Source organism: Tupaia chinensis, unplaced genomic scaffold, assembly GCF_000334495.1.
Source record: "Tupaia chinensis unplaced genomic scaffold, TupChi_1.0 Scaffold000704_1, whole genome shotgun sequence".
NCBI classification, from domain to species: domain Eukaryota; kingdom Metazoa; phylum Chordata; class Mammalia; order Scandentia; family Tupaiidae; genus Tupaia; species Tupaia belangeri.
This window is the reverse complement of record NW_006160227.1, coordinates 217,580-229,785: the sequence shown is the minus strand read 5'-3', so window position 1 is coordinate 229,785 and position 12,206 is coordinate 217,580. Positions and strand designations below refer to the sequence as shown.

General features: G+C 46.2%; 1 pseudogene; it reads left to right on the top strand.

Moving 5' to 3' along the window:
- Positions 1-279: 279 nt before the first annotated feature.
- Positions 280-1,306, top strand: LOC102475457 (kynurenine--oxoglutarate transaminase 3 pseudogene; annotated as a pseudogene).
- Positions 1,307-12,206: the final 10,900 nt, after the last annotated feature.

Sequence of the window (12,206 nt, the reverse complement as noted above, 5' to 3'; positions counted from 1 at the left end):
TTTTACATTAGTTTAGCTTAAATTCTAAATTAAAAAAAAAATTATTGCCAGAGGACACATACGCTCATGGGAGAGAGAGAGAGAAAGAACGTCCCTCCCTTCGGCCTCGGGGCACAGTCACCTCACAATCCTCTCTCCTCCATGTGTCCATCCTGTCCGGATTTGGGGCACACACATACAATATCCAGTGGGTTTTTCAGGCTGCAGGGCTGGGACTCAAACCACAGTTGATCATGTGGGATCCAGTTCCCTTAACCACTGAGCTAAGGAGCAGGCCGAATTCTAAAATGTTTGCGTTAAATGTTCTCCCTAGGAGAGGTGATTATGTTTTTAAAAAAGGTTGAAAAACCATGACCCAGAGAACTGTGGCCCAAGTACAACGTGCGAGATAAAGAATGCTCCAATGGAGGCTCCGCCCCCACGTCCGAGTCCTGCCCAATCAGGCTTCCCAGGCCAGGCTGAATTCTGGTAACAGGAAGCGAGGTTGTCATGTAAGAGAGAAAATGTCTTTATAATTCAAAAATGCAAAAGGAATTGAAGGACTTCCTAGTAATGCGTGGATTGAATTTTCCAAGTTGGCTGCAGACCCCTCGGTTGTGAACGTTGGCCAAGGCTTTCCAGAGAGATCCCCTCCCACATATGTAAAGGAAGAATTATCAAAGGTTGCTGCAATTGATGGGCTGAACCAGCACCCACGGGGCTTCGGTCGTCCATCACTGGTGAAAGCTCTGTCCTGCCTGTATGAAAAGCTGTAGCAACATCAAATCAATCCGGATAAAGAAATCCCTGTGACAGGAGGAGCATGTGGATCTCTTTCTGATGCCTTTCAAGGATCAATTGATGAGGGAGATGAAGTCATAATCATGGTGCCTTTTTATGACTGCTATGAGCCCATGGTGAGACCGGCTGGAGCAACCCCTGTGTTTATTCCCCTAAGATCTAAACCTGTTGATGGGGAAAAATGGTCTAGTTCTGACTGGACATTATATGCTCAAGAACTGGCTAGTAAATTTACTTCCCAAACCAAAGCTATTATACTAAATATGCCACAAAAACCCCATGGGCAAGGTGTAGACCAAGAGAACTCCCAACGAATGGCTGACCTTCGCATCGAACATGACATACTCTGCACCAGCGATGAGGTTACGAATGGCTCGTATATACAGAAGACAGAGATTTAAAAATTGGTACTGATTATTACAGAGAGGTACAAATCGAAATGCGCTTCAGAACCAGAGGAACAACTGATTGGAAAGTATCCCAGACCGTCTTTCAAATAGTCTTTGGAATGGGTGTGTTTGTATGAGCACTTGAACTATTTGAATGAATGAGGCATGAGTGAATTAATGAACATCAGGAAGGACAGACATCAAATTGAGGAAAAAGCCTGCATCCCAGGCTTCTTAGTAGCAATGCAGCTGTTACCTGGAACATACGACACAGGGGCCCTGCTTTTCCCCAAAGAGGTTCTGGACTGTTGGTGATCAAGATGTCACAATGCCAAGTCCACGGGATGAAATTATAGGGGCAGTAAGCCACTGCTGCTCAGCCCCGGCCCAAGATTTTGCCAGTGCTGGGCCATCTCAGGGAAGCTGCATTTGGGGATTGTGGAGTTTGTCGCAGCTGTCAGATTACACACTGGACTGCTACCTTTGTGCCTTTCCACCGACCTTCCTTTGCCTGAGAACACTTTTCTCCCCAATGTCCACACGGCTCATCCTTCACCTCCTTCGGGTCTTCATCCCAATGTCAATTTTCACAACCACCTCATTTAAGATAATCACACCTCTCCTCCAGCGTTTGCTTTGAGATGGGAGGACTCACAGTCATTCCCCTTATTCACAGGGTTACATTCCAAACCCCCAACAGTGTCCCCAAATCAGGGACAGTATGGAGCCCTAGGTATGCAATAGGAGGGGTCTTCAAAAGGTTCATGGAAAATTAGTACTATATTAAAAAAAAAAAAAAAAAAAGAAAAAAAAAACTATGCAAGGAAGCCAGAAGGGGAGATGGTGGTTAAGGCACTTGACACTCCCACATGGCCGACCACGGTTCAAGTCCCAGACCTAATGGCTTGCTTCTTCACTTTCCTTCTGTGTGTGTGTCTGTCTTTTTCTGGTCAAACAAAAATAAATGAAAAAATGAATAAAATTAAAGAAATAATTTTTAAAAAACAAACAAAAAAATATGCATGGATCTTAAAATGTATCTTGCACCCAAATAAACGCATACTGTGGGCCGGCTCTGTGGCTCAGCACTAATGCGTTGCTCTAGAGAAGCTGGATCCCACAGGAGGTTATGGTTTGAATCTCCAGCCCGGCTGGCCTGAAGCACACCAGGTGCATACACATGTGCCTAAGATCCAAGGTGCTGAGGACTGGAGGCAGGGGGATCGCGGTGTTCCCCGACTGGAGGGTGCTCCTCTCTCTCTCAATATATACCTTACCCGTGTAGGTGCTCCATCATGAATACAGGAAAACAATGAAAACAAAATCACGAACCACAAGAACTTGTATTGAATTCCATTTCTCACACACATTTTGAAGTCCCCTCATGTCACTTCTGCAGTTTGAGGGGAGACGGTCAAACTAGCACCGATTTCTTTTCCCACCTTCACGGTTTCACAGACAGAAGGTCCCTTCTTAGTGTGGGTTTATCGAAGCAACCTTAGCGGACCATTTCTCTCGTTCCTTAGGAAGTCGAAAACGCTCACCTTTTCCCTCAAAGGAAGCACTTCATAGCTGTTCTCTGGCATCTCTGAAATGCCAGCATCATGCACTTCGGGGGCATTTTTGAGCAAAATAAAGGGCTTTTTGAACGCAAGTGCTGGCTGCCAAATGACTAACGGGTGGGTGGGGTACGCAGTGTGGCTGTGCTGGACAGAGGGATGATTCACCACCCAGCAGGACACAGAGAGTGGCATGAGATTTTGTCACATATTCAGAACGGCACATGATTTAAAACTTATCAGCTGTTTGTTTCTGGAATTTTCCACGAATACCTTTGGAGTTCAGTTGACCATGGATAACTGAAGCTGTGGGAAGCACAATGTTGGCTAATGAGGGATTGCCAAATAGCAGAATGAAAAGGAGCATTTGGGGATACACTTGAGGAAAAGCCATATTTTGCTGTCCTTCTGAGGGGTTCATTTCAAAGCAGGTATGTTTCTTTTTTTTTTTTTTTGAGAGATTTTCACTGTAGGGCACGTGCGCTCGCCAGACAGACAGAGAGAGACATAGAGACAGAAAGCGAGAAATCACCCCCCAGGGGGGATGGTCACGCCGCAATCCCTTCTCCTCCATTCTCCTCTCGGGATCTTGGGCACGCACGCACATGTGCCCGGCGTGAGTTTTAAGCCACCGGGTCCGGGACACAAACCACGGTCGACTACGTGGGAGTCCAGCGACATAGCCATTACGCTAACTGCTGGCTCCCAAAGCAGGTATGTTTCTTAAAATCAACATTGGTTTTCTTATTTTGTCAGAAGGCACATGCGCTCACCAAAGGGAGAAGGAGAGGAAGAAAGGACCTCCAAGTGGGGTGTCGTCACATTGTACAGTTCTCCATCCTGTCAGGATTTTGTGCATGCACACACACAAGCCCGATGTGATCTTTAAACCACCAGGACTGGGATTTGAACTTCTTCCTTAACCATGAGCCTATGAAGCTGTCCCCAAACCACAACTGCATTAAGCAGTTGCTACTCTTTTATATAGGAATTTCAAAATGAGTATGGAAAAATGGAATTAAAGTAGGAGTTTATTGGGAACCAGCAGTTAGCATAATGGCTATGTCGCGGGACTCCCACGTAGTCGACTGTGGTTTGCGTCCCGGACCCGGTGGCTTAAAACTCACGCTGGGCGCGTGTGCGTGCGTGCCCAAGATCCCAAGAGGAGAATGGAGGAGAAGGGATTGTGGCGTGACCATCCCCCCTGGGGGGTGATTCCTAGCTTTCTGTCTCTATGTCGCTGTCTGTCTGGCGAGCGCACATGCCCTATAGCGAAAACCTCTCCAAAAAAAAAAAAAAAAGTAGGAGTTAATTTTGATGCAAATTTTTTTGAAATTATTGCAGTTTTTTAATAATGCATGTTTTTGGTGAACTTTTTGAAGACTCCTCATATGAAGATTTCACATGGATTTTTTTTTTTTTTTGGAGAGGTAAGATGTATTTTTATACCCAACTGGAATCACATAGTTTTTCACAGGTTCTTCTACAACGAAATCATCTGCTGCTAAACCTTTTGCCATTCAAATAATATTCACTTAATATGAACTATTAGTTTAATTATCAAGACACTCATGTTCAAAGGTCTAAAGTATCTTTTCCCGCCTTCACAATTTCACGGACAGAAGGTCCCTTCTTAGTGTGGATTTCTCTGAGCAACCTCAGTGGACCATTTCTCTCATTCTAGGAAACTGCCTTTTTTTTTTAATTTGCTATAGGGTCAATGGTCTTTTTGAGCAGGGGAGGCAGAGGAGAGGAGAGAGAGAGATATCACCGCCCCCTTGGGGATAGGCGGCAGATGGCCACACCACAATCCCTGCTCCTCCTGGAATTTCTGACATGCGCGCACATGTGCCCAGTGCGACCTTCAAGCACCAGGTCCAGGACTTCAGCTGCGCAGTCAGCCATGTGGGATAAAGCCTCCTTAACCTCCATGCCAACTGCTGGTTTGAGTTCTTATTAAAAAAATAACAATAAATTAAAAGATAGCCATCTTCCACATGATTCTTTTTTTTTTTTTAGCTGCTAATAACTAATGTCTGCATCACGCTTCTAAGGATTTCAAAGTGGGCCAACAGGTGGCGCAATGGTTACCTCACTGGACTCCCAAAGGACCAACGGCTGTTCAAGTGACTTGAAACCCATCCCAGGCACATGTGTGTGCATGTCCAAGTTCCCAGGAGGAGAATGGAGGAGAAGGGACTGCAGCGTGGCCATCCCCTCCTTGGGGGTGATTCCTCACTTTCTCTCTCACTGTCTCAGCAAGCACACGCACCCTAAGGCAAAAACCTCTTGGGGGAAAATAAAACAGATTTCAAAGCACATTACAGCACCACGTTGTGGGGTAGATGGTACCCATTCTACAAAAGAGTCCAGACAAGAGTTACAAATGCAACTAGTGGCAAAACTTGGAGAAAATTCTACTCTTCAGAACTTACATCTTATGCTCCTTCCAGGAGACCGCCCTGTTTCCAGTGCATGCTACTGTGAGCTGAAGGGAGTTATGCTTCCCATTACTGCAGCCTAGCTATCATGGTTTTAATTGCTCCAGGCCATTGTTGAAATAAAGAAGAGAAAGGAGAAAGGGAGAATGGAGGACAAGGAAACCAGTTAACTATTGGGATATAGAAACAAAATAACGGGATGTTGGAAAAGTCATGGCGCATTTTTGCATAGAAAGATGCGCCATGACTTTTCCAATGACCCAAGAGTTATCTGTAAAAGATGGACTCTGAATTGGCCCTTTAAAACATTGATGGGACCAGCAGTTGGCGTAATGGCTATATCTCTGGACTCCCATGTAGTTGATCGCAGTTCAAATCCTGGAGGCTTAAACTCATGCCAGGAGCCTGTGTGCGCGTGCCCAAGATCCCAAGAGGAGAATGGAGGAGAAGGGATTGCGGCGTGGCCATCCCCCCTGGGGGGTGATCTCTCGCTTTCCGTCTTTCTGTCTCTCTGGCGAGCACACGTGCCCTATGGTAAAAACCTCTCAAAAAACATTGACATTAGCCACTACGCTTCTCTGGGTCCTCCTAATCAGAGATCTCCAATGCTGTCATCCCACAGCTGTTCCAGAATGCCTTCACTTGTTCTCCGTTCCTACACACGGAGTTCCAGTCTTCGAGGCCAGCTCAAAAACCAGCTCTTAGCTGGAACCTGTTCTCATACGCGATGTTTTTGCAACCCTGCAAGACGTAGAAAGCCCATGTATCCCCACTGCCCTACAGTCGGCCTCCTCTTCTACACCATGATGGTGTCCTGAAGGTCTGCTTGTACTCGACGACCACCTCACTCCCATGGACTCACTGAGGGGCCAACATGTATTTGCTGACTAACAGACACCACGACAAACCATAAACTGTATGTAATTTAAAAACAACACACACCTGGGGCTGGCAGGTGGCGTGGTAGTTAAAGGTGCTGGACTCCCACATAGCCAACTATGGTTCGAGTCCTGGACCTGGTGATTTGCTTTCGCTCTCTCTTTAGTGCATGCATTGTCCCTCTCTGGTCAAGTTAAAATAAAGTTTAATAAAATAATTCTCTATAAATTGATGTATATTTTAAAAAGTAAAATAAAATAAATAAACACACCTTAGATGCTTTCCCATCCCTTCCCTCCTTGTTCTCCCACAGCTGAGAAAATGGATCAAAACTAAAATCTCAGAATCAAGAATGAATTTAATTTCAGAGTCTCAAAATATGGAAACCCCCCAAATTCAACACATAGCAGCTGTTATGTTTGCAAGTGAGAAGGATCAGCTGTGAAAATACGGCCGCTAGAATAACAGTCATAGGGCAGACCACGAGCACGCCTCCTGGGGACGTGGTCTCCGCCGATGCAGTCAGGGTCGGCCTAGAGTCGCCCAGGCCGGAGCTCTCCTCTTCCTAACCCCAAGAATTCCCTCAGTTCTGTCTTTCTCACAGACTAGATGTTGCACAACTCCTCCTAAACCCACCAAATACACTGATTTATCTTATTGTCCCATTTTTTTAATTGCCACAGGGCATAAGCCCTCAGAGAGAGATGGGGAGACAGAGAGAGAGAGAGGAGGGGTGTGCTTTTCAAGCTACCTAGGCTGGGACTTGAACCACAGTCAGCCATGTGGGATCCAGCTCCCTTAACCTCTAGGCCACAGGGCTGGTCAGTCCTTATTTTATTAATTCAAAGGCATACATGATTGCCAATCAGAGCCGGCTGGGTCAGGCAAACAAACATTCCTCTGAGAACATAATTTAATAATAATAATAATAATAATAAAAGTCCTGATAGGTTAGGTGGTTGACGTAGTCTTCTCAAGTCTTATTTATTCATTTTGGAGAGGTTTTTGCTATAGATGCATGGGCTTGCCAGAAAGACAGAGACAGAGAGACAGAAAGTGAGAAATCACCCCCCAGAGGGAATGGCCACGCCACAATCCCTTCTCCTCTCGGGATCTTGGGCACGCACGCATACGCGCCCGGCGTGAGTTTCAGCCACAAGGTCCGGGACTCGAACCGCAGTTCACTACATGGAGTCCAGTGACATAGCCATTACGTCAACTGCTGGTCCCAGTCTCCTCAAGTCTTAAGTGTTTTATCTGTTTGGCTTTTCAAAACACTGAGATAGCTTTTCCGGACCTACGCCCACCTTCTCAAAAGGCTCAGGAACTGGGGACCACGGATGAAGAGGTAGGAGTCACTGCTCAAGGCTGGTTGGCCCTTAGGACTGTCTCAATCATACAGGATGCCCAGGAAGACCCAGGAGGCCTGCTAGGACCTCTAGGGCATGTTGCCCAATAGAATAATTTGGAGAGAGGGTGAGGTTGTCGAGACTTGAAAAGATACCTTCATGTTTATGTCAAGTGCTCAGTGCTTACATGTCACTGTAAAAAAAAAAACCAAACACCGTAAGTAGAAAAATACTAGAGAAGAAGCAAACCATAGTCTAAAATCCTGTGAACTACTGGGAAAATTTGGACATACACTGGATTTTAACTGGTGATATGGAAATACCGCTTGTTCTGTACGATAATGATGACACTTATACTAAATAAATTCTTTTTTTTTTTTTTTTGGAGAGGTTTTTGCTATAGGGCGCATGCACTCACCAGAAAGAGAGAGAGAAAGAGAGATAGAAAGCGAGAAATCACCCCCCAGGGGGGGATGGCCACACCACAATCCCTTCTCCTCCATTCTCCTCTCGGGATCTTGGGCACGCACACACACGTGCCCGGTGTGAGTTTAAGCCACCGGATCCAGGACTCGAACCGCGGTCGACTACATGGGAGTTCAGTGACATAGCCATTATGCTAACTATACCAAATATATTCTTAGGTCAGCAGGTGGTATGGTGGTTAGAGCGCTGGATCCCACATGGCTGAATGCATGGTTTGAGTCCTGGACCTGGTGGCTTGCAAAATCACACCAGGCATGTGTTCATGTGTGGCCAAAATCCCAAGAGGAGAATGGAGAAAAGTGGATTGCAGTGTGGCCATACCCCTAGGGATGATTTCTCACTTTTCCTCTCTCTCTCTGTCGGGTGCATGTGCTTTATGGCAAAAATGTAAAATTAATTAATTAGTTAGAAAGAATGTATTCTTTTTTTTTAATCAAGTTTTTGTTTTGTTTTTCTTGAGAGGTTTTTGCTAAAGGTGCGTGCACTCACCAGAAAGACAGAGATAGAAAGCGAGAAATCACCCCCCAGGGGGGATGGCCACGCCACAATCCATTCTCCTCCAGTCTCCTCTTGGGATCTTGGGCACGCGCACACACATGCCCAGTGTGAGTTTAAGCCACCAGGTTCGAGACTTGAACTGTGGTTGACTACATGGGAGTCCAGCAACATAGCCATTACGCCAACTGCTGATCCCAAAAAGAATGTATTCTTCATAGATTCAGGCTGAAAATTGAGGGGTGAGGTGTCAGTGTCACTGTGTATAGAACTTGCCTTCAAATGGTCATGCGAAAGAGAAAGTGTGAGTGAATATGCGATAGTGGCGTGGAGTGTACGCACACGTGGAACGAGAGAGAACCCAGGAGCAGCGAATGCTAACTGCTCAATCCAGGTGGGACGTGCACGGTAGTCACTGCTCAAGTTTTCTGTATGTTTCAGAATTTTCAAACAATGTCTTGGTAGGGTTGGGGCTGGGGGATGCTATGGTAAAGAACATTTAAAATATTTACACCAGAGGCCAGCAGTGGCATAGTGGTTACGGTGCTGGACTTCCACATAGCTGACAGCAGTTCGAGTCCTGGACACAGTGGCTTTAAAATCATGCCAGAAGCATGTGTTCGTGTGCATGTCCAAAATCCCAGGAGGAGAAGGGATTGTGATGTGGCCCTCTCCTGGCGGGATGATTTCTCACTGTCTCTCTCACTGTCTTCTGTCTCTTTCCAACAAGCGCATGTGCCCTATGACAAAAACCTTAAAAAAAAAAAAATGACACCCAGGTTGAAATTTGGATCTTCTGAACACCAACTGGAATGTGTAAGCACAGGTAGCACACTCCCACCCTCCCCTAGCCTGCCCACCTGCCACACTTTGGCTATGGCAGGAGCAGACATCTTCACGGGTTTTCTTCTCCCAGACAGCGCTAAAGGAGGGATCTGGCTGGCTGGCTCGTCCCATTTTTCACCCCCGTATCTACTGGCTCCCCGGGGTGTGAGCAAGAGTTGAAAAGGCAGAAATGAATGTTTTGAAAATGGAGGCACGACAAAAATGGAACAGAGGGTTGTTATAATCTTCATAAATTTCATTCCTACAATGAGCCAACAGCTACGATGGCCCGTCAGAGACGGAAAAGCAGCAGTGCACACAGACAGAGGCAGAGAAAGGAGAGCGGGGAACGCGAAGGCACCCGATCCTGTGGACTGGGCGCCAGGGCTAGGTGTGTGCTTGCTTTCTAAACATCTGAGATCTAGCTCGCACACGCTACCCACCCATTTTCGGTGTGGAGGTCAAGGGCGTTAGTACCGTCATACTTGTGTGGCCATCACCGCTAAGATTAGGGCATTTCATCACCTCCAAAATAAGTCCTTGGCCATAAGGTACCCACTCCGCCTTTCTCCCTAACTCCCATCTGCACAGCCTGGCAATGGTTACTCTACTTCCTCGCTCTACAGATTTTAAAATTCTAGACATTTCATATAAGTGGAATCCTGTAATAGGTGGCCTTTTGTGACTGGCTTCTTTCTTTTAAAAGAATTATTTTATTCATTGTCATTATTTTATTTTATTTTTTGGAAATTGACCAGAGAGAGAGAGAGAAAAGGAAAGTAAGAAAGCAAGCTGACTGGTCCAGGACTCGAACCGCAGTCAGCCATGTGGGAGTCCAGCCACCTTAGCCCATTACGCCATCTGCGGGCCCTTGACGGGCTTCTTTCATTTATTATGTCTTCAAGGTTCATTCGCACTATAACATGTATCAGTGGCTATTTCCTTTTTAACTGTTGAATAATACTCCATGAATATTCCAGTGTAGCGCCCACATTTTATTCACCCAGTCTTCCAGTGGATGGACATCGGGGTGGTTTGATTTTTTTTTAACTACTATTAACACATAAGGGTGTTATGAGCATTTGTGTACATGTATCTGTGTGTGCACATGCTTTCATCTATCTTGGCTCTATATCTAGGAATGAAATTCCTGAGCCACGCGGTAAATCTGTGTTTAACTTTGTAAGGAACTGCCAAACTCTTTTTAGGGGCTGCACAATTTTACACTCCCGTGAGTGATCTGTGAGGGTTCCGATTCCTCGACGCACTTGCCAACACTTACTGCGGTCTTCTGGGCTGCAGCCGTCTTACGGGGTATAGGGTGCTGTTCTGCCATGGTTTTGCTTTGCATTTTCCTGATGGCTAATGACGACCAGCATCTTTCCACGTGATTACTGAATCTCTGTATATCTTGGTTGGCAGAATTGTATTTAAATCCATTGGTCTTTTTAAACACTCATTTCATTTTATTTATTACTAAGATTTGCTATCAGGCACGTGTGCTCATAAGAGAGAAGAGAGAGATGAGAGAGAGAGATGAGAGAGGGAGAAGAGAGAAGAGGAAAGTAAAAAAGCAAGCCGCCAGGTCTGGGACTCCAGCCATGGTCAGCCACATGGGAGTCCACTGCCTTTAACCACTACACCACCTGCTGGCCCCGAAATGATGTTTTTGTTTTTGGAGAGGTTTTTGCTATAGGGGCTGTGCGCTCACCAGACAGACAGAGGGAGACAAAGGGACAGCAGAAAGCGAGAAATCACCCCCAGGGAGGATGACCACGCCACAATCCCTTCTCCTCCATTCTCCTCTCGGGATCCTAGGCACGCACGCACGCACACGCACCCAGCGTGAGTTTAAGCCACTGGGTCTGGGACTCGAACCATGGTTGACTACATGGGAGTCCAGTGACATAGTCATTATGCCAACTGCTGGTCCCCCGAAATTATGTTTTTAATTAGTGGGTTTTTTTTTAAGTTTATTCATTTCCCTTGAGTGGGAGAGAGAGAGAGACAGTGCTTAACACCTCCAAGAGGGTCTTGACAGTATGATTCAGCTCCATCTTCAGCCGGCCCCAGATCACGGACACACATGTGCCTGACAGATGCAGAAAGGTCTCCAGACGTGAACCCAGAGCCTTCCCATGTGGGCTGGCCTCCGAGGGCATCACATTTCCCACTGTGCCGCTGTCCAGTCTACTGGGAATTATGAATCCCATTCTACCAATGAGGAAAATGAACCTCAGTGAAATCAAGTGACTCTCACGCAATCGAATGCACACGGTCCCTCCCGGCACAGCCCCACAGTGGAACACAACGGTCTGGGCCATTTGCGGGAGTCGGGGTCTGAGTAAACTCAGACCTTCTGAGCAGGCCAGGGCCCAGGCTACCCATACACCCTGTGAGTACTACACCCTGACGGGATCAGTTACTAAAGAGTCACAGATCTTATGCACTCAGCATTCCAAGGGTGCTGTCGCTACTTAAATAAGGGAACTTGGAGCGCAGTTTTGGAAGCGGTCCTGAAAGGGAGTGAGTGCAATGTTTCAGAAGCAGATTCAAGGTGGCCATGGTGGACTTGAGTTGATAAAGAAGCCAAAAGTGCTGGGCACCAAGTCTAGGGAAGGAGGCAAGCGATGAGGCCGGATTCTGCCATGGGAGGGTTGATCATTGCATTCATTTGCATCACTAATCCACACAAAGTATGAGAAATGTCTTTTGAAGGCTCAGAGTAGATCTAAATCTCAAAAGAATGTGTCCAAAATTTTTCCTAGCAATGGTAGACAAAAATAACAGATATCAGAAAATATTTATAAAATGCATCTGACATAATCACTTTACTATATTTTAATTATTTTATTATTTTTTTATTTGAGAGAGATTTTTGCTATAGGGCACATGTCCTTACTGGAGAGACAGAAAGCAAGAAAACACCCCCCTGTGGGGGGGGGGGTGGCCACACCGTAATCCCTTCTCCTCCATTCTCCTCTGGGGATCTTGGGCACGCAC